Here is a 25,886-nt window from a genome sequence, read left to right on the forward strand (position 1 = left end):
AAGTCCCCATAAGTCACACCAGAATGGCCTACAAGAAGGGGAGAACATACGTATAATACATAAGAAGGGATTTGAGGTTCAAAGGTTTCTAAGCTGGTTTATCACTTATTTCTACCTTCAACTGTAGAATAACTCAATTTTTTAATTTTGTCCTAAACATACAATAAATATGAAATCACTTTTGAAAGTTCAAAGTATTAAACAAAACTGTTATGATCATTTAATTATGAGAAATGTTAAACAAATACGAGGTTTTATGAGGGCTAATTATGTTCTACATTCTACAGTTTACTTATTAAAAGGAAAATGGGAATGTAAAAATTCCCGGACTGCAAATAAATATATGTTTTAAGGAAAATGTCTTTGTGAACCATCAAAATCTGTTGCTGAGATCTCATGCTTTCATTTATTATTTTCAACATCAACACAATTAATAAATTTTAAAAATACACATTTAAAGTCATGACAACAGGATCACAAGATTAATTTTGTAGAGAATAGCAATGTCATAAAATTGTATACGAGACAGAAATTTCGGTAACAGCAAAATAATCCAGACCTAAGAGAAGTAGCTATTTTACACTTCTCCCTCTTTAATCATGAAGATACATTTACATTCATCAAAAAGAAAAATATTGTTGGATTTCTGAATAGTTTGCATTATTCAGGATCTGTCCTTTACAAGGAGGTGAGTGGTGAGGTCTTTACTTTTTAATTCAAGCAGGAATCACCTCAGGCATCGTCTGAGCTTTTCCTGAGTTTCTCCTTTCCTTGGTTTGGGCACTGGTAGATATCTTTATGCCCTTCCTAGCCAGCTTCGCTCTATGTTTACAACCACAAGCCTGCTACTATATTGTAATACATGTCTTTTTGGAGAAATAAAACACAGAAATGTGGTCAATTAAAAAGAGGAGCAACAAAACCACTACAGCATAAGCCTTTAATGCAAGCCTGGGAACAAAAGTAAATGCTCAAAGTTTTCCTACAGCTAACTCTGTTTACAGCTGCCAAGTAAAGAACCTAAATTCAAGTGCTTTATAATTGTTACAAATTGTGCCAAAGTACAGTGTGTTACAATAAATTATGAAGCTTATCTAAATTATAAAAGTAATTAAACTTTCCTCAGATACTCATAATTCTGCCCTCCATAAATTTTCTGTTCATTGCATATTCAATAGCTATGTGTTCCAGTTCAACAAAAACCAAAAAGAAAAAAAAAAGAAAAGAAAACTAAAAAAAGAAAAAAAAAGAAAGAAAAGATCTCCTTCCAAGAACAACCATGCACATATAGGCATACAACATATCTAAATTCCAGAAATGCATAAACAATTACTTGCAAGATCTTCAAACCATAGCAAATGTTAATAAAAATATTTATACTAGAAACAATTCTCTTAGAGCTTTTTTCAAGTTTTGTTTTCCTCTGATTATTATAGACATTTGTTTTAACATGAGTTTTCTCCTCCATCCCAGCATTTCCTCCTGCTGCATGAAGCCATAAATCTTTATTAGCATATTACTGTACAATCTGTTGCAATAATAACAAAAATAATGAAAGCAATAGAAACCCAGTTATATGGTCCTTGCCATTTGCAACGGAATCCCAACGCCTTTATATATGCTAAATGGTAAAATATCTACAAGAACTATCAACTTTGAAACACAGCATTCTAGAATGAAATACAGCTGCTGCTCAGAATCAAAGTGCACAGGAGCCGTAAAATTCTCAAAAAGAAAAAAAAAAATTTAAAGCCATGAGGGACTATGTGAAGGATGATACCATTTCCAAGTCTGAATTTAAAGAAACACCTAAAATGGCAGGCATATGGGTGCTCAGAAGGACAAAAATCTCTTCTCCAAAGGTTCTACCATATTCCCAGTGGGAGCAAATCAGCCGAGCAGGTGGGGGAGTGATGAAGGAAACCCCTGTTCTATTATAAATATCTTCAATAATTAGCCAACACGATGAACAAATTAAGCAGCAGCGTACAGGTTAAAGCCCACGTTGGTAAAAAGTTTCCCAGGATTTAGTTTGATTTTTCTTTGGGTACCTGGTTGCTCAACCCTAAATCAGGTACTTCTATTTCAGTATATATTCCAATTTAACGAAAACATTTATTTTATAAACAGAAAAGGAAATGAGCTTGAATAAGATCTATTTATGCAATTACCATATCTAATAGCCAATTATGTGTCCTTACATGAACAGATAAATAATATATGCACATACATTTATCAATCTTGTCTGCAAGGAAAAGAAGAGAGAAGAAATTAAAAGAGGAAACTATTATACATGGCATGCAGTTTTCATTATTTCATATCTGCATTAAGGGAATACAATATTTGTCTTCAATAAAGCTACAAATTACAAACACTTGGCTTAAATTTTTTTAAAAAGCCAAACTAAAATACACAAGTTATATTATTCAATCTGGAATAACGTAATTGCATTATTCAACCTGGCAGTTATATTTATCATAACTATTTACCTTATTTCCCTAATTTTGTAAAATAAAAGCAGGAAAAATGCTAAAGCTAATATAATGTTATTGAAGTATTAAGTTAAATATTTTTAAGAAACAGAATACCACACAATATGGGGCAAGGGAGGGTTATGAGACGTTAACGTGAGAACAGATAAGATGTGTTACTTCTAAACTAAAGCTACCTGAAAACTGGAAGAGAAAAAAACTCTGACATTCACATGAATACCAAATTAATTCATTATGATCAGTGCTACTACAATGAACACAAAATTAATTCATCACAGTGGAATACACAAAGCACTACCTACTTGTTACAACTACTGACAAAAAATAATAGGACGATTATCCTCCACCAGGGTGACACACGTGGCCATGGGCACTGCCAGCACGTCAGGCACATAAAAGTGCTTCCCTCCCTGGGAATCTACCAAAACACTTTGCAAGGAGGCTCTTTATCAATCATAGTAAGGAAAGCCAAAGATGTGAAAACCAAATTACCAATGGTTCTCCTGACCTCTGTTTCTGTTGCTCCCTACCAGGGCTGGGTGGGGGGTGAGGCAAACGAAGTCCCTAGGTGCAATATTTAAAGTGGTGCACGCACTCAGGGTCCTGCAAGTGTAGGTTCTCCCCAGGTATGACCCTGACAGTGAGCTCTCCAACCCGACCAGGCTCCAAGCCTAGAGTCTAAAGCATGAGCACTTCCTGCCATACAGTGTAGATCAGACAGACTCCTAACTCCTGCTCGTGTCGTAACCAAAGTCAGCTGTCTTCAGCTGAAGCTCAGTGTTCTCGGAAATCCTTATATAGTATTCTGTGCCCACTACAGCATCTATCCGGAGTCTGGGGTCTACCCCGGGACTCTGCCACAAGATATGTAACAACCGAGGAGCTAGTGGTCTCCCCCTGGCAGCCCCGTCTCGAGTGACGGGGAGTGGCTGCTGGTGTTTCTTCTTCCACACAAATGCAATGCCCTGGTTTCTAAGACCTCAGGAGCTCAGGCTTTTTTCCACTTCTGTCACCAACTTCAGATCTGCTTGGTGTATAAAGGGTGTGTTTCCTCAGTAACTTCAAGGGGATTTAGCATGTGGAAGTTCCATGTGAGATGGAAGAGAAAACACCTTCGTACAGATGACGGGTTTTCTCCCTGATAATGAAAAACATGAAGTGATGAGCCTTTTTCCTTCGATTTGCAAATATCCCTTTAAAGCCAGGGGATAGGTACATCCCTTTGGGCAGCTGGGAAGTACAGCTCTCAGGTCCCTGACTAAAAGATTGTTCTTGGGGAGAGTCTTCCTCGTTCCCCTGCAATGGGGATTTTTTTTTCTTTTTTTTAAATCTTCCTTCATGGGCTGATCTCAGACTTTTCAGAGAACAGGTCCAATAAGTACTATTATTAGTCAACGTAATGAAAAGGTCCAACTTAACGTCTTAACATGCTAAAGAAAAAATCTATTCAGAATTCTTGGCGCACCCAGGGACTCAATAGATGGATATTTCTTCCGCTAAACTGCTACTATGCTGTTCTTCATCCTTCTTACTTAGCCTCTGTGGGTGCTAACGCTACACCAACACATCTGCACAGCACAGATGTGGAACTGACGTAGGAAGAAACAGGAATCGGCCACAATGTGAGAGCAGAACATTATATTCCCACCTGAGAACAGGGTACCAATAAATGATGAAAGCCTTAGCAGAGACAAAAGGTTTAAGTTGTGTGTGTGTGGCTGAGGTGGGTAGGGGGCAGAGAAAGGAGTTTTAGCACAGGGTAAAGCACCTTGTAAAAGGAAAGTAGAAAGGGCTTTTTCAGCTATACCCAGCTCCATCTGTTTATGTAGGACAGAAGTTCTCAAACTTGACTGTACATTAAAATCACCCAGGGAGGTTTTAAAATTCCCCAATTTAATTGGGGGTGGAGTTGAGCATCAGCATTTTCCCAAGGTCCCCAGGTGATTTTAATGTGGAGCCAGGATTGCAAACCACTGTTATGGATGCCACATGGCCAGAGATCAGGTATGTGGGGAAAGAGTTTTACTCTGAGGGGACACAAATCAGTGAGTAGTTCTAGAGCCTGGCTGGCTATCTGAATCCCACTGGGACCTTTTATTAAAATACAGACTCCCAGACACTACCCCAGACCTACTGAATCAGAATGCCAAGATACGAGGTTCCGGAATGTCTGTATGTTTAAAAAAAAAACCTTCAAGTACATTTTGATTGTCAGCTGGGATTGAGAACTACTGGCCTAGATGAAACTTGGAAGTTCTTGCCTCTAACTTGGTTGATTTCCAACGTAACGCTTCATGTTTAGACGGGTAATGTTAGCCTGCCAGAGAATTAGGAATGGCAGGGGGAAAGGGTGGAGGAGGAGAGAAGTATTTAAGAAAAAAATAAAGAGAAAAGAAATTTAAGTGTCCTCTAAGCACCCACGAGTCTGCTTCTTAAAGTGCTGATAATGAGCAAAAAGACCAATGAAACTAAATTTTGTACCAGTTCATTTCAGCACATCCTGTTTATACGACTATTTAATGAGTCATTCAGCCAGGATGATTTTCTGTCTGAATATGTTAATTGCCATTTTTTTCATAGCTCTCTATTAAACAGTACAGATAAAATAGGCATGCTCGTGATTTTAAAAGCCCTATCAGCCACTCGCCCTCAAAGGAGCAGGCAACAGGAGTAAATAAGGGGGAGCTTTTTCTTTTTTTTTTAGCGTTTAATTCTTTTAACATATATTGGCATTTGGGACCCCACTTCAATTCAAAAGCATATGTTAGTGTTAGCATTAAAGTGAAAATGAAATGAGGTGGTTCTCCCCCATATGCCACTGGCTTCATTATATCACAAAAAATTAGCTCCAATAGCAGGGCAACTATGTGATGCCTCTTGCTGGTAAGTTCCCCCACTTTTAAAAAGTAAGTATAAGTATTTGGGGAAAAATAAGAGACAAAGAAACAGGGTAATTTTTGACTCACATTGGTATTCATTTAAGTGTAGCTCACTTAAATAAATTAAGTACAATTCAATATACAATGATTATCATCATTAAGCAAGAAGCCTGGAAGATCCAGGAAATGGGTCGAAGGTCAAGTTAATATTTCCGGATTATGTTTAATAAGTGATTAAAAATTCATTTTTATATTTCATTTATCCCCAAAGGAAGCAGAATTTACCAATGTAAATTCTGATTTACAAATGTAAATTCTGAAATGTGAATACTAGAAGTGAAGTAAAAACCATCAATAAAAAAGTACTATTTTTATTCCCATCATTACTTAATGAAATCAAACCACTCTTAATATTCATTTGAGCATTTATGTGGTTTCCAGTGCCTTAATTTTAATTTTGAGCATTTACATTAAACAAATTACATATCATTATACTACATTTGGAAGGAAAAAACACATAATAAACCTTTAGGCTATGACAACACATTTTGCTCTTAACTGGTTTGTTTACAAATATTAAATGGTCAAATTAATTGTGTTGTCAATGAATTTTTAGCATCTAAAATTTTTCATAAATGAAGATAAAGCAATCAAAAATACGAAACTCCAGTGGCAAAGGTTTATTGGTCTTTGTACCTCATTAAAGGGACTTTATAAATCACATTTGTTCTTTTGAGTAGCAACTGCCACTGCTGAAAAGGACAGGTTGGGTTTTAAAAGAGACAGATATGACCTAAAGGGAATACATTTTACTGTAGTGAAATAAACTGAGGAAACAGTTTGCAGATTAAAAACCCCTTGAAAGGAAGCATCATCTTTGGGAGAGAAAAAAAAAATCTTCGCTGAGGAAAACAGCTGGAAACAGGAAGCTTTGGGGCTTTCATCCTGCCGGCTTTGATTCCACCGCATCCCCATATCATGAAAAGGCAAAGAGACTGACTTCAGCTGTGCCTTCTTTCAACAGAAGGAGGAAAAGGCTTTGTGGATTGTGAGCTACCCCATCCAGAAGACACCCCCCCACAGCCCCAATCATACAAACACTAACAATGAAGTGGAAAAAAAGAAAAACGGCCATAGATAAGTAGCAACTCAAAAATAGTGTTTTACAGGTTTTACAATGAAAGGAGAATATTCGTTGTAACTCGTTTCCCTTAGCAATTCTCATGTGAATTTGAAATCCCCAGTGAAAAACTAACCAAGATAGATACACTAACTCTGGGAAGTCTTTTTCTCTATGTACGTTTTTCCCATGATAGTGAAAATGAGTTAGATGTTGTATCTTTCACCAGAATCCTCCTCCAAAACCTATGTCCTTAAATCTAAAGTCATTGCATTCTAGTTTTCACTCAAGTTCTTAAATTTTAGATGGTTATTTAAAGTTCTTCAACTTATCTGTTGGGCATCTCATATAGACTTTTCCCCCACTGGTATCTTAAAAATATTTTTATTAAGTTTATCATGACATTTAAAGGACAACATAGCACAGTAAAGAAGCTTGGATTAGAAGTTTACATCATCTTTGGTAACCAGATAAAGAAGCAACTCAAAAAACAGAACATACAAACACAATACACCCAATTCACAATTTATTCTTTTGTTGCTACTTTGGGATGCCTTTTAAAGCAGGGATTATAAAGCCAGACAATATAGGGAAATGTAAATATAAAACTCTGACTTTGAAAACTGCAACCAATGGCATTATAACAGTACATATAGGGTATCTCATGAATTTCACAATGATGACTTGATTCACATACAAGTTAAGAAAAGGAATTTACAATGAAAGTTACATGAAAATTAAGGAATTAATTCATTTTTCTAAAGCTATTTCTTAATAGACAGGAAACTTTCACAGCAGAAGAGGTTTCAAGCAGGATATGTAAAATGAATATTAACTTCATCTTAACAGACGGCTTGAAAAGTAGGGATCGTCAGATATTCAACCTTACAGTGGAACACTCTGATTCCATGGTAACATTTCAATTTCTAAAAAAGGTCTACTGTTGACATTTGGTATGTGCCAACTCCTTACCAATAGTATTAATTACCTTTGATTTATCCTTATTCATTCTGAATGTCTTTTATCTGAACTACTTTTGTTACTAGTGAGGCACACTATAACTTTTGAAAATCCTCATGCGAGGTGATCTTAACCAGGTACGTCTCTAAAATTAAAGAAATCCTCACCAACAAAAGAAAATAATGTAGTTATTTGTATCAGATTTTAAAGTCAGATTTCTTAGTCAGACAAAATGCAGTGAGTATCAAAAATAGAAAAATTTTATCACCAGGCATTCTTCGAAAACCCAAATTAGAAAAGCATGAATTCAGTCTGGCATCAACTTCTTCTTCATTGTCATTACCACCACCACCATCACCATCATCACCGACCATCTTTTACACTTGTGAAGAGAATTTGCACATATTATTTCATCTGTTGTCAAAAACAACCTAAGAGGGAGGCAGAGCAGGCATTCTCCTGCTCCAAGTCTAAAGCGGGTCACTGTTCTAAAGTCACAGAGATATTAGTAAGTGTCCTGACCTCTGGCAGAGCTCCTCGTGGTTCTCCACAACTGAGCACCTCACCCTGATTCATCACCTCCACCAACACCTAGAAAATAACCAGCTCAAGTACCACGATTTTCAGGTCAAATCCGAGGATTCTAGTTATATTCTAGCACATTCCCGGGAAACTCAGTTTTGTTAGGCAATGACGCCAATAAGACCTGTAGACTTAACAATGTACAGCAGGGAGCAGGGAAGGGCATAGCTGCCTTTTCTATGAAATCTACTCTAATTCCCCGAATGTACCCCTGCCTCCTCTGTTCTCTTAAATATGTATTTATTCCATGACACTTCCTGAGCAACTATTAGGTAGCGTGGCCATTTACAAAAATACAAGCTTCAACTGAGACAGAAGGAAGAGAATGCCATGTGAAGACAGACATACCAGGAGAAGGTGATCATGTGACAACGGAGGCAGAGACTGGAGTGACAGATCTACAAACCAAACACTGCCTGGGATTATCAGAAGCTGGGGGAGGCAAGGAAGAAAGAAGGATCTTAGAGGCTTCAGAGGTAACATGGTCCTGCCAACACTCTGATTTTAGACTTCTAGCCTCCAGAAGTGTAAGAGAATACATTTCTGTTGTTTTAAGCCAAAAAAAAATAAATAAATGTATGTATCTATATATATGTTATATATACAGATATATATATATAGAGAGAGATAAGTTTGAATCCATAAATGCTGCTCCCATGAAATCTGAAACAGAGATTAAAAAATGTACACATGGGAGAGATGAGACCTCACATGTGTTCAGTGTGTATCGGGACTAAATCACTTCCAACCTTCTCTCTGTGAATCCGTATAGCAATTATGTGCAGATGAAAATTGAGCCTCAGAAAGAAATGATGAGTTTTGCCCAAGGTTCAAAGCAGTGAGCAAAAGAGCTGAAATGGATGCCCAGGCCTAAATACAGGGCACATGCTTTTTACATCATATCATAGTGACTCCTTTAAAGACCCATAATACAAGGTAGAAAAAAAAGTTTTTAATTCCATAGAGAAGTTCAAAAAAAGTGTTACATGAACTCAGGAGCACTGATTATTTCTGTGCATGAAGAATGGTAGTTACCAATAACTGCAGTAGCAGGCTCTCTTAGGAAAAATAGAAATGCTAATAATATTTGAAAAAAAATAGCAAAATATTTTAATCCCTAGTTAGAATATGTTGGTAAGTGCAAATACTATGTTTCTTCAGTGTTTTAGAGAAAAAATTATTATATCATAAGCAATTTCATCTTTTTTATCATTTGAATTCATCTAGGCTTTGATTTAGAAACACAATAGCTGAGGCAAATCCCTGTACAACCAAACACTTGTACCAATACCAAAAATAAATAGAAGCACATAAAATAGTAAGCTGACAGAGGTATACTGTTCTCGCTCACGCATCCTCACTGCCTATCTACATCTATTGTACACACACACACACACACAATGCCCACATAGCTTCTGATTTGTTCTGTCGATTGGCAAATGGACTACAGTACCAACTTTAAAAACCAAAGTATGAAAACAAAATAGACATCCTCTTCCATATTTGGCAGAAAACTCCTAACTCAAACCTTCCAAGCTTCCCCCAAGAACAAGCAATTATAAGGTGCAGAAAGGCAATAGCTTTAAAACAACACACTAATCCTAATATTAGTACCTTGAAAAAGGAAAGCTGCCAAGATGTTGGAATAATGCCCAGTTATCCGTCTTACCTACAGCAATAAAACTGTCCTATAAATGTGAACAAGACAGCTAGGATACATTTTGGAGTTTGGTTATTGGCATTTTTTTCCCCACCTCACCATTTCCTAAGAGAACAAACCTGACCTATGGAGGCAAAACCCAGCAGATGGTAACCCAGCTCGGTACCAAGGGCACTTAGGCAATCCAAATAATTTCCACAAAAAATGAAGCAAAATGTTCAGTGATTTATGGCCCCAATTTCACTAGGTAATTATGGAATCCTACTCTTCTACAAAGCCACCTTTTTATTATAGTATGCTGGATAGAAGGCGAAAGGGTCTAAAACCAATGTATTATCATTAACAATAAAATCATAACTACTATATAATCATAATATAATCATTATTATAGCTAACACTTAGGCCAAGTATTCTTATAAGCAATTTACAAGAAACACTTATTTCATCATCATAACAATTCTACAGAATTATTAACCCCATTGTAAGGCAACAGAAACAGCAACTGAAACAAGTAACTCTGACATGGAGAGCCAACTTTCAAATCCAGGATGTACAGGTCTGGTCCTGGTACTTAACCACCATAATGGTATGAGAGGGGGTTTAACCTAAAGGTTATTTATTGCAGAAATTAAAAAAGGAAGGAAGGAAGGAAGGAAGGAAGGAAAGAGGAAATTCGTGCATTTACATTCAAAGAACACTAGACCTGGCTGTTCAATATGTAAGCTCCAGAGAGACACCTCTTTGAGCAATGGTTTCTTCATCTGTGAGATAAAGGAGTAGGCTAGACGCTGCAAAGCTTGTTCTTCCGGGGTTAAAGATGTTAGATTCCACAGCTAAACCCTTAAGTCTCAGTTTTACTTAAAGACCAGATCATTTTTTATCTTTGTTCCAGATCTCAAAATACTGATCACTTGCAGTGGAAATCAAACAGCAGCAGTTCTCTCTCTGGTTCAATGATCCTCAACCCACGTGATTCTGTTATAAAACAGCACTTCCTCTCTCCGCTGAGAGGATTAGGCTATTTCAATGTAAGTACCCATGTAACTCCAACAAACCCAGGACGAACTGTAGCTGCCATTTCCCAATTCCAAGGTAGAATCAGACTTTCAATTAAAAAAATAAAAAAAGTATACATATTCAGGAATCCTCTGATCAGCTTCCTAATTCTACAACTACTTTTTCTCTCTACAAGATAAAACCAAATATCCAATGGAAAAATATCAGTGATAATAATGCACACGTTAAAAATGACCCCTTGCGTGTGCACACACGCACACACACAGAGTTATTTCTACAGGTAAGCATGCACTCATTCACTTCGACACAGTTTTTCTAATCATCTTTTCTTTTTTCTTTATCAAAAAGTTGTATACATATGTAATTTAGTTGCAAGTTAACAGGCAACCGGACAGGTATAGATAAGTAAGTGAGTATTTTTACAAAACCTGACTGGCAACAGCAATGGTGGCAGCCACACAGGTAACCACTGAATTCTAACTAAGGCAGAAATACTGTCGGTGGGGGGAGATTTGGGGTGCATTGTCTGTGTTGAGGGTAAGCTACCTAATAACTGATTGGTTAATGTGAATGAGCTTCCCTCAACTTCTCCATTCCCTAAAAAATATCTAGGTGGAGCTAGCCCTACTGTTAGAGGCACTGACCCCCATGACCTGGAAATGACTAAAACGAGAAAGGAACACAGATACAAACTTACGCCTATAAAGTGCCATCCTCAAGCTGATGCTCACCTGGAGCAAAGGACAAACCCTGTGGAGGTCAAAGGGGTCTCCTGACCAGAGGACCAGCGGCAGGGGGACAAGGTGGCTGGAGGACGTTACCCCAATGCCCACAGTAGACCCACAAACCTTCCTATCTCCACCAATAAAATGCCTCTCAAACCTTTTATTATTTGATATGTGGAACTGCAAAGTCATTCTTATTTAAAGTGAAACAAGCAGTATCTTAGAATACTAATTTTGCTCCTTTAAAATAACCTGTAACAGTTTAGGTCAAATGAGTGGGCTTACTGAGCAAACCGAATCTCGAGTCATCCCACCACCACCTCTTCTAAACAGAATGCCATTCCTAAATCTTTCTAGTTACAGCAATTCCACTGCCACCACTTCTGCGAATGATCTGAATATCAATATTTCATTGAATTGTCAAATATAATTATGATTTCTAGTAACTGAAAAACTGTCTCATTGTATTTTTCCTCTCCAAAACTGATCATGCTACAGCTTAAAAATACTTGTTGAGCAGTTACTAGGAGCCAAACACTGTTCTAAATGCTTTCTATGTATTAAGTCACTTAATTCTCATAACCTGATGTAGTAGGAACTTGGATCATCCCAATTTTATGGAGAAATTAAACAGCTGTGCTGTTCAGATTCTAGGTAGCGAGTGGAACGACAGAGTTCATGTGGAAAGCCCACCCTTCCCGGTTTTCACTTTCTCTTTAATTTTAAAATACCAGCAATCTGTACAGTAAACATTGTTGCTGGGCATACCCCTTTATTCCAGGGAACACATGATAACAAACTACAAATAACAAAACTGCAATACATGCTAGGAGCTACAAAAATCTTCATTTCACAACTCCTATAGGAAGTTTGCTTACTTGAAAAAAATTATGTGCTGACTTTAAACAATGCAAACAAACTTAAATTGTACTTTAACTGTTAAAGCAGATGATCTTTAGTAAATGTTAAAGTAAATATTTTCTGAAATATCACAGGAAGACTCTGTTGTTCAATCTTCATATATTTTACATAGGAAAAAATATTCCACTCTGAATTCAAAAAGTTGCTGACTTTGAATATTTCACACCAATAATTAGATTAACTGGAATTAAAATATATCTATATGTGTCTTATTTCTATAAATATTCAAGGAACATTAAGAAATGACTGTCAACTGACTATCCCCAAGTATTATGGATTTCCTAAAGCGGTATTAGATACAGGGCAGGTTTTTAAATGATGTTACTGCAGGACAAAGCCTTGATGTTATCTAAGTTATTCTCTGCTGAAACTATAGTTACCTAAAGCCAAAGCAGGTGCAGCAACAAAACACACACGTGTGTACACACATACACCACCACCACCACCACCACCTCACACCCAGCTCAGAAACTGGTACTACTTATTTTTTCAGCCTTAAATCACTGAGTAGAAAACTACCCACAAAATATTTAATGTCCCCTACCAGTATAGTGTATAAAAGAAGCCCTCAGAATTATAAACCAAAGTGAGTTCTTTGAGAAACCTGGAGATCTGAGATCTCTAACAAATAGTTTAAAGGCCACTCAGGTCATCACGAGCAAAATCTCTAGTGGCTTAATGTGATATCCAAAATGATTACCCCAAATCCTTTGCACTAGAACAATAGAGTGTTACCTCTAAGTTAACATCATTCCTTAAAATCCTGACACAGAAGCATCTTTAGTCACTTAAATATCACCAAAAACTGTCTCATAGGAATTCCATTAAACCAGACATGACTGGGGATATGAGCCAAAAATAAAAGGAAAAGGGGGCGAGAAATCACAAGAACTTAAAAGGTTAGGATTCCAGCCAGGGAAATTCCTTTGGTGATCAGTCCCTTTCTTCACCCTGAAAAACATACCTTGGAAGGGTTGAAATCATAGCTGTCTTTGGAATTTTTCATACATTATAATGACTGGAAAAATTATCTAAAGCAATAATCCTAAGGAATAACTAAGAGAAATGAAAGCAAAACCAGATTTTTAACCAACACTAGCCTTCCACTTTCTCACTCTTTTTTCTCTTTCATGTTTGTCTCCTTCAAATTTTGATTAAACAAAAGGCAAGTCTCCCCTGATGTTCTATGCAGTGTCAATCAGTGAAGGAGACTGACAGTAACCACATCTTCTGACTCCAAGTGAAGGGTACAAATTCATAACCCAAAACCTCTCAGACTGAGTCCCAGTCCAAGACCAAGGAAGATTTCCATTCTGGTGTTTCTCTGGCTAGAGAGTTACGACACGCTTAGGCATTTTGATAGATATGACAAAAAAGTCATAGCTTCAAACAGCAGAAATGTTTATAATATTTCTCGTTCCTTTCTCATACGTAGGTATAAAACTTGACAGAAATTTTAAAGATATATCAACGTATTACATGAATCCAAGATCCTAAACCGGGCATTTCAAACTGGAAGTCTTCTAGTGGGTCACAGTCAAAAATGTCCAGTGATTCAACTTCTAAGCAGAGGATTCAGAAATCGGAGATCACATTTTTTAATCGAAAACTAGGGTTTCGAAATACAAGTTATGTAAATATTTACCTCTGGTTTCCTCTCCCGTATGAATAGGGAGTCCATTCCCCCCAACATATCTGGTGATGAGAACTCTAAAATACAATTTCACAGACTTTCAAAGTTTGTGAAGCAAGATCTCTATTTAAAGGGCTTTCCTTTAAAGCAGACTGGTAATCTCTGCTTCATGGAAAGAGAACACATGTAAATGATGACGGTAGCTTTTCATTTATGGGCATACATCAGTCAATAGAAGGGGAAATGATATTGGCTCTGTGTTTATGAGCCACATTAGAAATCTGAACAATAGCAGACCTTTGCAGAAACAAAAATAAAACATGAGTCAACAAGATCTTTGCCAAACAGAGGTCTCAGGACAGCCTTGTTCAGTCTTCTGGGAATCCCACTCCAATAAGCACAATAAAAGCAGGACGTGCCTCATTTCCTTCAACCTCTCAACATGCCTCTCTTGGAGATGTTTGTAAATTTCCTTCCTCTACGCATCAAGCTGGTGAACTGTCGTCATTTCTTTGGGGTAATAATATCCTGTTGATGTCTGGGTAGATCTGTTTAGAGTGTTTCCTCCACATAACACATATACTTTTAATATTATTTTTCAACACAATGCGGTAAATTATTTTTCAACATATTCGAACATACTTCAGCGAGGCATGATTTGATCAGAAGCAAGGAAAGGCAGGAGATTATAATAAAATGTTAGTTTTACTTTTGGATTTACAACCTAGATTTCGGTAATAAACTCCAATAGTAAAAAAGCATTCTCTGCTTTTTTTCTGAAGCTGAAAATATTTACCTATAACGGTTTACTAATATAAATGTTTTCATTCAATTCTATGCTAGAGTTTGGAAATTTCACACAGCAAAAGAGCAATCTTAGCATTAAAAAAACTCGTGAAAATGGCAACTTTTATTTTACTGGATACACAAACTGCACTAAGCACTTTAAAAGCACAATTTTAAACTCATTCCAGAAGAAATTTAAATACACTATAAATTCAGTCAAATACAATGAGTAATCTAAAATTTTTATATTAAACAAAGGATTTTTTCAATACTTAAAAAGTATGTAGATATAAGAGTATATTTCTTGGAAGAAAAGTTTTTACCTAAACTAAATAATTCCTGGCAGTTACATTTCTCAGTGAAGAAATTTAATATAAAGGGAGACAATTATAGAGTGACAATTTTAAAAAAGATGCTCAAAAAGTAAAATAAGACCATCCCTCAACTAACGTAATTTGCACTTAGGCAGACTTTCTGGTTCCAATGACAGCAAAATCTGATTTGTGAAATACTAAACATAATTGATCATTGCTGCAAAGCACTAGATTTGGAGCTAAACTAAGTAGCACGTGCCATTCACTGCGATTCCAAATAACACCTTATTTAGCACATGAAATAAGAATCATGAACATGAAAATGTTCGCTGTCATTAATAATCCAGAAAATACCAATTGTAAACAGAACACATGCAGACACCAGTTAGTAACTACCAAGTTAGTAAAATAAAAAGAATGCAAAGCGGCATAGCCTTCCTGAATAGCAATTTGGCAAGATCTGTGAAGATCTTTGCACCTAATAATCCCCTAGGAAACTATCCTAATAATATGTTTGCAAATGAGGACAAGTATTTATGTACAAAGATGTTCAGGACAGTGGTCAACAATAGGAAACTGCTTAAATAAATTATGGAAGACCCATGTGATGGAATATTATGCTGCCTTAAAAAGATCATGCTTTCAAAAATATTCAAAGAGACTGGAAAAATACTCATGGTAAAATGGTAAGATGAAAAGCAATATACACATTTTACATTAAGTTTTTTTAAAAAAAGAAGAACTAGAATCTGCACAGTCTTCAAAATATTAACAGTGGATATCTCCATAATGAGGATCTATTTTTAATCAGAAAAAAATAAAGTGTGTGTGTGTGTGTGTGTGTGTGTATATATGTGTGTATATATATATATATATATATATATATATATATATATATATACATACATATATATATACACATACAGGGGATGCCAAAATATGTATACACATGACTTGTATTCATCTTTTGCTATCAGTATATATGGAGTATTACAATTTTAATAGTTTTTTTCCTTTCTTAAAATGTATACACATTTTTTGGCACCGTGTGTGTGTGTGTGTGTGTGTGTGTGTGTGTGTGTGTGTGTATCCTGACCTCAAGGCTCTCATAATCTACTCTATTATTCAAAATTAATTAAAATCAAGTGAGGGTGAGGAATATGACGTATATAGGTGATTCAAAAATGGCAGAATGTTGATAATTATCAAAGCTGTATGATAGATACACAAGAGTTTATTCTACTATTCTGTTTATACATGCTTGTAATTCTTCAAAATTAAAAGTTAAAAGAATAATTAAAGGGCATGAAAAATATAATAATTGTCACAAGTTAGCCCAATAAATACTATAAATGTTCAGCGCTGAGAAAGATCACATCTGGAGGAGGTATTGGCATCTCTTTAAATAGCTAGTAAGATTTCAACAGGCAAATTAAGTGCTTGAGTGTATGAGTGAGTATAATGAGCAAAGATATACTGGGGAAAGGCAATTGGCCTTGGGCATCAGGCCAGTGAGTAACTGGTAACAAACTCATGGATCCTGACTGCTACTCCAACAGTGGGTAAAATCCCCTGACAGAGAATAAAGAGGCATCAACCTTATGGATTTCAACTGGGCTGTGATTCCCCCATGAGTCAGCATTCTAAATATGCAAATGTTCACCTGGCATGAAGAGGATAAAAAAAGCATCATTGACTACTGCAGACTTCTGGTCCCACCCTTGCTCACTGAACTAAAACTATCCCTTTTACTGGTGGGTGATTCCTGGGTAATTCCCATGGGTTCTTTATTCTCACTGGACAAAACCTCTCTGAGATCTAGGCATGATGAAGCGTGGAAAACAAAGAGCTCATTTTTAAAATACAGTCTTCGTTCCTTATCCTTCCCAGCCCTCAGATTTTTTTTATATCAACAGCCCATCTCCATATAAATGTCCGATTTTGCAACACTTTAGGTACCACAAGGTCTGTGTGAATGAGCCAGAATATGTATTACCAAAGAGTGAAAGGGTCTAGTTTTCCTAATAAATATCTTTTTGAAAAATTTCAAAAAAATGAACATAGCTTCTTATAATTTTTTATAAATATCTAACTACTCTCAAAACTACTATTTAGAATAGAAAAGCATCCTTCAGTTTGCTAAAGAAAATTTGCATCACTTCCAATTATAAATTTGGAAAATGTAATAAGCTTTAATGACTAGATGATATAATTTTGCTTTCTTCTATTTAAGGAAAAAAAAGCCCTACTTATTCCTGAAGCAGTATTTCAGAATACAAATAATATTTTTTAAAATTTTTAAATGGAACCACAACATTTAATAAGACTTTTTTTCTCTTTGAAAACACATACATGAATGTTTGAGGCTTGACAGCCAGCCTTACTGGTAGCCCTGCTAATGCTAATTGAGTTAGCATAAACATGTAAATCCCCTTTTATAGATGCCTGGCTATTCCTTTATCCAAGACCAAACTATAATCTACAAAGATAAGTAAACTCTAGGTTGTTGATTTGCTTTGCATGTAAATGCTTTAGAATAGATAAGCTCTTGATATGTATTCCTCCTTTGAAAGATCAAAGGTCATTCTTCAAACACCAGGTTTCTCTCCCATCTCCATCTCTCCTCTCCTCAGATTTCTACTGTATCTTTTCCCTTTTGCTAATGTTCTCCAAATAGTACCAAATTAACGAATGATGACATTGTTCGTAAGTATTTTAATGGCATCCTGTGGTGACGATGCAACAACAGGAGTTTCATGGCACCAAGCAACATGATCTCCATGTTTACTTCCTGATAGAGACTCAATTATTGGGCATATGTTTGGAAATATCACGCATGCATGCACTCACAGAACAATCACACACACGGCCATGCTGGTCAGTACCAACAGCCAAGGAGAAGACTTGAAAATTAATCTCATGAAAATGAAGAAATGATGACAGTTAATCCAAACTGATCACTAAGTAAAAAACTTTCAAAGAAATGCAGAGTTGCTAATATCTCAACTCTAAAACTGGTTCTTAAAAAGTCCATTATAATGAAATATCCATTTGTTCCAGGGTGAACTTTGCACCAGACAGCCTTAGCACTGAATTTTTAACAGACAGAAGCTTTTTGTAAGTAAAGAGCTGCAAAAGAAAATAAACAAAAGAAAAACACCATGATTTTGTAAAAGGAATAAATTGGAAATATATTGACACATAAACCAATTGATGTGTGTTATTTACTTTTTATTTATATAATTTATAGAAAAGCACAATTCGTATGTATTATAATTCAGATCATCTGATATAGGCATAATTCATATGTAATGTAAGATTTATTACTGTTAATATTAACATATAACATTAATTGAATTTTAATTAGGGGCCAGGTACAATGTAAGTCAATTAATAAACATGCTCATTTGATCCTTCCCAACTTATAAATTATTATAAATATATTTTGAAGGGTGAAAACAACTTCAACAAGATTAAAAATCTGCCAAAAGTACAGACCATAAACCCTATAAAGACAGTCATCTCTTGTTTGACCCTGTATCACCAACATTTAATGTAAAGAATGGCAAGTAATAAGAGCTGAACAAATAACTGTTAAGGGACCTACAAAAGGCAGGCAAGTAGAAGGGAGGAAAAAATGTGAGATCGTGTCCACAGTGGCAACAGAACAGAGTATAAAACTCATAGAAAGACAGGGTCCTGATCCTCAAATAAACTTCAGTTCCATCAACAAGATCAAGCACCTCAGCAAGTATGATGACTATTATGACAACATATGCCCCAACCACAGAGGACACACTAGAGGGGCAGTCAAATTAGTCTCAAGAGTTAATAAGAGCTCCACAGAAGAGGTAGACTTTAGGTGAGTTTTGAAAGACAGCAGGGGTTATGGAAGAAGGATGTGGTCCAGGCTCCAATGCTTTAGAGCAGGGGTGTCCAAACTTTTTTCAACGGTTTTCACCAAGGGCCATATGCAGTAAAATACACACACAGCCGGGCCACTCACTCGAGGTGAAGTACGTATTGCCTCACCTGGTTTATTTAAGTAAACTAAATATATTTTTGGAATTTGCTGCGGGCCAATTAAAAATGGATTGTGGGCTGCAGTTTGGACACCCTGCTTTAGAGGGTCAAGCAGTAGAAATGGCCAAAGCATGTCAATTTGACATGACACTGGCAACTTGAACTAGGAGTTTTGGGAGAGTGCTGTGGGGAAAACCCAGACGATATATAGTACATTATACAGAGAATGTGGCATGAGAAAACTTGGTTGTATAAAGGAAAGAACAAAATGAGGATGGAGGTTAGTCTCAAATTTTTGAGCGTGTGTGTGTGTGTGTGTGCGTGTGCATGTGTGTTTAATTTGAAGACAGAAGAGATGTGAGCATATTTAAATGCTGAAGAGCCAGAAGAGAACAGGAGTTTGGTGATTCAGGAGAAAAAAAGGCGTGGAGTCATGGAGAACATGCCCCTGCCAGGAAGCAGAAGGTGAATGCAATCGCTATTAGACCAGCAAATTAGGTTTGGTGATTAAAGAGTCAAGTTGGCTTTAAAATAAATTTCTGTCGAATAGTAGTGCTGGGTGTGTGGGTGTGGGTGTGTGTGTGTGTGTGTGTGTGTACAAATTTCAAAGGGGTATGTATGTAATAGGTGAAATGCAGTGATGAGTTCTGGAGGCAGGTCTGTCACTGGGAAGGGCTGAACATGAGGTCAGGAGATGGGATTTCTCCATTTTCTAGTGTTGTTACCTTAAACAATCATTTGATCTCAACCTCAGTATTACTGACTTTTAAATGGGGCTAAGGACATGTCTGAAAGCACAGAAACTGACTCACACAAAACACTTACTAACATTTAATCTTTCCTACAACAATACACTATCACTAAAAAGAAAAAGAAAAAAGGAATTACAATCAAAGTAAAGAAAAAGACAGTCTCCTATTGACTGAACCCAACCAGAAGAATGACAGAAAGAGCATCAGAGTACGCTACTGGTAAGGGTTGTAACGCCTCTTGAAACACCAGAGCAGGAAAGAGTGGAGCTGGAGGGGCAGATAACAAAAAACGAAGCAGGGAAAGATGGTGATCAGCGTTAGAAGAGGAAATTGAGTGAATATATATGTAGGGATACTGACAAAAATCAAACTTTGATTTGGTAACACAAAAAGTGTTTAATAGTCATTGGAGGACTTTCTGCTACAAATCTGCTTAAGTGCATAAAATTTGAGAGAATTAAGACGTGTCAGGGTCCCCAACTTATATATTTGTTTTGTACATTCTCACCATTATCCAACATTTTAATAAATAAAAATGTCACTATGGTTTCTTAAAAAGGAAAATATAGTTCCCTGCATTATTACATATTTATGCATATCCAAACATGCCATACAAGGAAAAACAAGCATTTGACCTAAACTCACTCACCACATTATGACTAGAATGGTACTACTCAGAGGTCTAACGATTCTCAGCACCGGGAGGTGGGGTGAGGGAGTTGGCAGGGACAAAACAGGACGGTCTGCAAGTAAATTACGTTAGTAACATTATCAACAACCTCAGATTCCCAACAAGATCTTCAATCTTGAAAATGTAAGGTTCTGTTCTAATCCCGAGAAACCACTGCTCCAACTGTCTCAATTGTCAGAGCTTTAAAATACATGGAATTTGAAAGTGTCTCTGACGTACTTCAGCAAATGTGAGAAATGTAAGATTATTATTACCATTTCAGAAGCTAAATAAAACCCACCTTTATAAATTATAATACGGAGCACTGACTGGCCATGACGCAGAATGGTGCTACTGTACACGTTTCACTTCCATGCTGAATGGAGACACTCTAGAGCCTCTACATTAGGCTTGGAATTTTCTGACTTCGTGCACGTGTCTCCTCATCGTCTCCTCTACAGTTAATGAGCAGCAATGCCTACTGATGCCATAAATAAAGAACCTGAGAAAATCCAGGTAAGTGTCATTTCCCAACTGCAAAGGCAAGCTGTGGAAAATGTTCTACAGAATATATAAAGTATGAACTGTGGTTACTAAATTATTCTGAACAGAGAGAAATTAAGGGCTTCATTTTCTCCTTCTCCTCTTTACCAGCGAATTGAAAATTCAGTTTAGCACTGATAAGAATCTTCTAATCCCTCAACCTTCCTATCTCCTAAAAGTCGTCCCCAACACGCACACACACTCAAAACAACTGAAAGCCAAGGCCATAAATGAATAGTTCAAATCTAGCAAGTGACCCAAAGCAACATTTTATTTGTCAAAGAATAATAATTTTCCCAGATTCTCTACCCAATGTAAGGTCACAGGATTGCCTCTAGGGATCAACCTGTCAAACGTTGACATTCAGAAGATCAAATAATTAATAATAGCTAATCATCCCAGTACTGATAAAGTGCTGTAAAATGAAGCGTGTCTATAAATGCACTGAGTCACTTAAATCAAAAGCAATATGTTTCGCTTCTTCAGCTATATAAATATAGACTTGTATATATAAAAACAAGCATCATTCCACATCCACATATATATGGCATGGGCATATGAAGAGGATCGATGATGTTTATAGATGTCTGCACGTATTTATACAGAGATATACATAGGCTCCCAGGCAAAATGTTCGTTGTTTTTAAATTCTCCGATTTTTGTTGGTAACAGTTATTTCTTGTTAACCACATAGTAAATAGGAGACTCTCACATGATGTAAACCACGCAAAGCTGATCGAGCTACATTTTCCCCTGAAAATCATATTCTGTAAATTTATAAATGAAGACGTTAGAACAGGAATACACAGCTTTAGTTATGAACACAGAAGTGGTTAAAGAGAATCTAACCAACCAGGAAAGGCAATAGGTAGGGTAAGGAAAAAAAGAGGAAAGCCTGCCGTTCAGGAGACAGGAATCATAACATAATTTGCTGGGATTGCTCCGAGTTTCATTCCCATTACTAGTTAACCAGAAATGTTGGGTTAAAAGATTTCACTCTGAAATCACTGGGCTCCTTAAGCCACTAGAGATCTGTGACATTTCTTCATTCAGCCTATTCTTCATAATTCAGAATCTAATTATCCAGTTTGTGAAATATCTAGGCCTTGGTATCTTTTCTTCTGCTCAGATTTCTTATTTGGCTTCTGCACTATGTCATAGTGACAAGGCAGAGAGGGTCAGAAAAACGGTGACACTCCTATCAATCAGCATTGCTACTTAACCAGGAATTCTGGAAGACAGTTTATTTGGAGAGATTGAAACAGCTGGTTAACAATTTTCCCCATGAAACAAAAATAAATGGAATTATCATTTCCTAACAATAGATTATAACATCATGCAAAAATTATGACAAATCAGATTCAAGAAGGAGTATTTTTAGTATGGAAATAACTTTCTCGCAACAGTTACAGTAATAAAGAAATAATGAACTTAACTCATTACTTTAAAAGCATGTTATGTAAATGTTATCTTCCAGCTTCTAGTAAAGAATAACACTTTGATTTATATTTGATGCACTGCAATGACCTTAAATATAGCCGTCAATAAGCCTCTTTACTGCTTTGAAAAACCAGAAACAAACCGTGCACATGAAGTCAAATTTCATAACATAATATCTCCTTCCTCCCACGTAGCTCCTCCCTTCCTTTTCCTCTAAGAAAATCACACCAGAATGGTCGTCTTACTCTCATCTCTACTTTACTTCCCCAGCTTCCCACTGAGGTTACTGATGAAGGCCACGTGCCTTTTCCTAGGCATTCCACCACTGCCTTGAAAGACGCAGGTTATTTTAGCAATTCTTTTATCCTTGATAAAGTGTGACATACACAGCACTTATGAGATGCAATTAGGTTTGTGACAATAAATATCTACATAAAGTTTTCAGGGGCTGCCAGATGGCTCAGTTGGTTAGAGCGCGAGCTCTGAACAACAGGGTTGCCGGTTCGATTCCCACATGGGCCAGTGAGCTGTGCCCTCCACAACTAGATTGAAGACAATGACTTGGAGCTGATGGGCCCTGGAGAAAAACACTGTCCCCCAATATTCCCCAATAAAATTAAAAAAAAAATTCAAGGTATAAGGCATCAGGATACAATCACCTTTGTTCTAAAGTCTTACTTTTAAAGAAAGTTTCTAGAAGGCTGACTAGTGGAAGACTGCTGCCCTCCTGAGCCAGTATGGCTGGGTAAGTGGCTTAAGTAACACCGATCTACAGTTTTCTGGTGTAGATTTAAGAGGCATCCAACAGCAGTCAAATGGAAACAGCTACCACACTCAAGGCTGGGGAAACAAAGGAAAGAGGTTGGGTTTTTTAGAGTCTAGGAGCTCAGAGGACAATGTGGAGGAAGTCCCAGCAGGCAAATTTTTGGAATGTAGTAAAAAACCTAAAACTGGGAACAACTGAGGCTGCCAGAGTGATTATGACAGGAATAGGAAGGACTAAGTCCCTTCTGCTCCACTAACTTTCCAGTCTTCCTCTAGCACCTCCTGTTGGCAGAAGCTAACATGGATACCTGGAAAAGAACAAATGTAGTTTGCCCCAGCATTACAAAGAATATAAACGGGTGGATTTGGAGCTGCTCAAGTTCAACTTATTAAAAAAATGTGTCACAAGGGGGAAAAAAATTCTACAGATTAAAATATAGGTGGATATGCTTTCATGATTCAAAGGAAACCAGATTTTTCAAAACCATTTCACCCTACAAAAAATAAAAGTAGACTTTAGAAAACATTTCCTTTGATGGTTATATAAAATAGAGAATCTCTATAAAATAGATGCCGTGACAAAAGATTCGGGAAAAGATGTAAAAGTGGATGAATGTAGTAAGAAACACTGAAAGTAAAAATGCGCTGACAAAATTAAAATCTACATAAAATTGTAGCAAAAAATGTCAGTCTGTAGATGACAAACTTGAAAAGTTCTCTTAGAATAGAAAGAAAAACAAGGAGATAATAATAATGAAAGAGGGAGTATTGAAGATCAAGGATGGACATACAATCTACCATAAATAAACAGCCATGATGAATAATTAGGTATAAAAAATAACAGAAATATCGTTTTGGTGGAAGAATTTAACACATCTTTTTAGGTCCAGAAGGGATGCAGTTAAGTAAAAAAATTAAAAAATTAAAATGCACATTATAGAGAATATAACACTCATTTTCAAATATTCATTGAAAAAAATCCCAAAATCATATTTATTAAGATACAAAAAAAGTGTAATAAATTTAAAGAAGCAGAAACTATACTATTTACTCACTGACCACACTGCAATAAACCTAGAAATCAGTTATGAACATTTTAAAGTGCCAAGATGATAATCTCTTCAAAATTTAAATGGCATTCGCAATTAGCTCTTGTATTAAGAGGGTAACAAAACTACTATTAAGAACTATTAAGAAACTATTAACAACGAGAATATTACATATCAACAAAACATATGGGATGTAACCCAATTTACAGTCTCACAAAAACTCATAATCTGGGGGGAGAATAAAATAAATTAATTCAATCAAAATGTAAACTCATAGAAAATGATTTCTACAAAATAGGTCTAAGAAAACAAAACATATTTTAGAAATACATTAATAAATTAGAAAACAGAAAATCCAAAATGTTAAATAAATCCAAGAAACAATAAAATCACATATCGCTGACAGAAATCCCCAATTTAAAAAGAAAATGCAAATGTAATATAAAAACAAAAAAGATTATATAACCAAAAATAAAAGTTCATTTAAATAACCTAACATTGCATACATATTTGAAATCGTGTGAGTGTGTGCTGTGTGTATGTGTGTGTCCACATAATACTACCAGGCAATACAATCAGCTATTGCAATGTTTGATTATTAAATGAGAATTTTTATTTTCACCTTTTTATTTTTTAGTATTTGGAAAACGTTCCACAGTGCACATGTAACTTCTTTAAAAAACATATTTTTATTTTTGAAAAATAGACTTAGGGGATAGAATTTTTGCATGATTTTCCTGCCAGACAAATAAAATTTTAGTTCACCTAAATTTAAAATGGCAAACACCATCAATACTCCAACTGTTGCAGGACTATAACAATTATTTTCATGAAGCTTCTGAAAATTTATACTTCAATATTCATTGAAAATTTAAAAGGCATCATGGAAATCAATCTTTATAACATCCAGTTTAATAATGTTTTATGATTACATAGAAAAGATCAGCCATGTTTTTTTGCTGCCTCTCCAGAGCAAAAAGACATGTGAGGTTCCACGATATCAGACTGAGTGTATAAAAGAAAAATGACTCATCCTCTTTGTAAAATACATGGAACAGGCATCTCTTCCACTGGATCACATCCTGTTGGTCAAGAGAGGTTTTTGCAAGACCCACAGATATATCACTATTAGTTATATTTATCAATTACTACCTGGAATAACAAAATCAAATCTTATATTTGTGCTGAGTGTATTATCTTTCAAGATGCTTTCATGTGCATTATCTAATTCAATTTTTACAAAAATAACCAACTATGAGTTAAGTAAGGCAGAAGAATAACATATTCTTCAACATTTATGCTTGCAATTGTTTTTCATGTGAAATTAAAGATGCCCTGCTAATCATTTGTAGATTCTTCAAATGAGCTTTCTGTGGTCAAGAAGACTTGTTATTGATTACAATTAATCTGATAAATCTGTATTAAATAAAAAGGCAGCCCCCTTCACCATTACAAAATAAAAACCTACTGACGAAGGACTATTATAAGAAGTGTGCTAACCATCCCTTAGGCTAGATCTGGCTCTCAGCTGGGTTTCATATACCCCAAGCACTAC

At 36.1% G+C, this 25,886-nt stretch overlaps 1 protein-coding gene across 31 annotated transcripts in view; it reads right to left on the reverse strand.

Annotated features, from left to right (window-relative positions):
* Positions 1–25,886, reverse strand: part of TCF4 (transcription factor 4) — a 345,675-nt gene that overhangs the window by 260,447 nt on the left and 59,342 nt on the right. The window contains exon 1 of one of the 31 annotated variants that reach the window (XM_033087755.1): positions 14,002–14,019. The exons of the other annotated variants lie outside the window; for them this stretch is intronic. The gene's annotated coding sequence lies outside the window, so the exon portion shown is untranslated. Of the gene's footprint in view, positions 1–14,001; positions 14,020–25,886 lie in introns of those variants that run through there. 31 annotated transcript variants of the gene reach the window in all.

The sequence above is a fragment of the Rhinolophus ferrumequinum genome, chromosome 19 (assembly GCF_004115265.2).
Source record: "Rhinolophus ferrumequinum isolate MPI-CBG mRhiFer1 chromosome 19, mRhiFer1_v1.p, whole genome shotgun sequence".
In the NCBI taxonomy this organism is placed as follows: domain Eukaryota; kingdom Metazoa; phylum Chordata; class Mammalia; order Chiroptera; family Rhinolophidae; genus Rhinolophus; species Rhinolophus ferrumequinum.